Source organism: Carlito syrichta, unplaced genomic scaffold (assembly GCF_000164805.1).
Source record: "Carlito syrichta isolate Samal-C Ts95f unplaced genomic scaffold, Tarsius_syrichta-2.0.1 Scaffold302449, whole genome shotgun sequence".
Classification (NCBI taxonomy): domain Eukaryota; kingdom Metazoa; phylum Chordata; class Mammalia; order Primates; family Tarsiidae; genus Carlito; species Carlito syrichta.
Window position 1 is genome coordinate 145,254 of NW_007246545.1, and position 1,892 is coordinate 147,145.

Here is a 1,892-nt window from a genome sequence, read left to right on the forward strand (position 1 = left end):
AAAAAAAAAAAAAAAAAGAAATCCTCTACTGTACATTAATAAAGTATAATACCTGGAGTAGGGATGTTGAATTCCATCCTATTAACTTTTCAAATATATCTTCAGTGTTGTGTAATTTATGGGGCACATTAGAAAAATAGAGATTCCAGAGATGGATAAATAGGTTCATAAATGACCTAAAAATCATAATCATGAATGACAAATCAGAAGAAATGAGAATGCCTGGTTTGAAAGACATCCTCCCAGACTTCTGGAGGTGAGAAATTAGAATTCAAGGTGTCAGCAAGGTCATTTCTCTCTGAAGGCTCCAGAGAAGGATTCTTTCTTGTCTCTTTCTAGCTTCTAGCAGTTGCCAGCAATCCTTGTGTCCCTTGGCTGGTAGACACATCACTCCAATCTCTGCCTGTCATCATCTGGCCTTCTTCCCCTTGTCTCTGCATAATCACATGATGTCCTCCTCCCCATGTCTTCTTCACAACAGTTTCCTTCTCTGTATGTCTATGTGTCCACATTTTGCTCTTCTTCTTCTTCTTCTTTTTTTTTTTTAGCTGGAGTTTCACTCCGTTGTCCAGGCTGGAGTGCAGCGGCACACTCACCGCCACCCCAGCGTCTACCTGCTGGGCTCAGGCGAATCCTTCCGCCTCAGCCTTCCAAGTAGCTGAAACTACAGGTGCGAGTTACCACTCCTGGCTAATTTTTTTGATTTTTTTATTGTTGAGATGAGGGCTCGCCAAGTTGCCCAGGTTGTTCTCGAACCCGCGGGCTCAGGCAATCCCCTCACCTCGGCCTCCCAAAGTGCTGGGATTACAGGCTTGAACCACCGCGCCGGCCTGCTCTTCTTTTATGTTATTGGGTTAGAGTCCATCTTAACCCAGTAGGACCTCATTTTAAGTTGATGACATCTGCAAATACTCTAATGCCAAATATGGCCACACTGAAGTTCCTGGTGGACGAGAATTTTTTTTTTTTAGGGGAAGGGGTACATCATTTAACCCAGTACACCAGCTAAATGTTGCTGTTCTCCATGGATGTACCCTTGAACCTCTTCTGGTATTGTACACCCTCTCCTTTGACAGTCTTTTCCACTCCCATACATACAGTTGGAGCTAATATTTGCAGAGAGAAAATATTTTCACAAAGCTGTAAAAAGATAAAGATGTAAACAGTCATTACAGAACTCCTACTGTATTCTCGCATAGAGAGATTCGGTAACTCTTCTCAGGCTGCACAGCTCCTCAGAGCAAATAGGGGCCCATGGTTCAAAGCTCCTCCACTAAACCCTCCTGGCTGCTCCTCCATACACAGATTCATAGATGCAACTTTAGCTGCTTTACTTCGGATTAAAATTAAAACTTTCCGCAGAATGACTATGCAACAAAGCATAGTACGTATTATTCTCTAAAGCATCGGTAGTTCAGGCTTTGTCACCAGAAAGTCTTAGGACCGGTTCCTGGCTTTGCTGTGGGACAATGGGAAAGTTGCCTAATCTCTATGAGCTTCGGTTCTCAGAGACAAGAAAACACCGAGTCTCAGTATTTCTTGCGAAGATTAAATGATAAGCACAACGCCTGACACAGAGTGCATGAATCGAAGCTTTAGGGCTGATGTCCTCCCCCAGGGCCTCCGCGAGGTCAGACTTCAGAGCTCTGCACAGGCGTGCCGGGGCGCCGCCTAGGGGCGGGTCGGGGGAAGAACCGGAGATCGGCTCCGCCCCTCTGGGGGCGCCTGGCGCGCCTGACCGCCTGGGCTCTCCGCGCCCTCCGCGCCCCACACTCAGACCCGCGGCCGCCCGCGTCTCCTCTCCCTTAGTCCTTGAGACGGGAGCTTTTGCAAGGACTTGGGTCCAACGTGGAGTCAGGCACCGCCTGGAACAGCCCGGGCCCGGGCCCGGC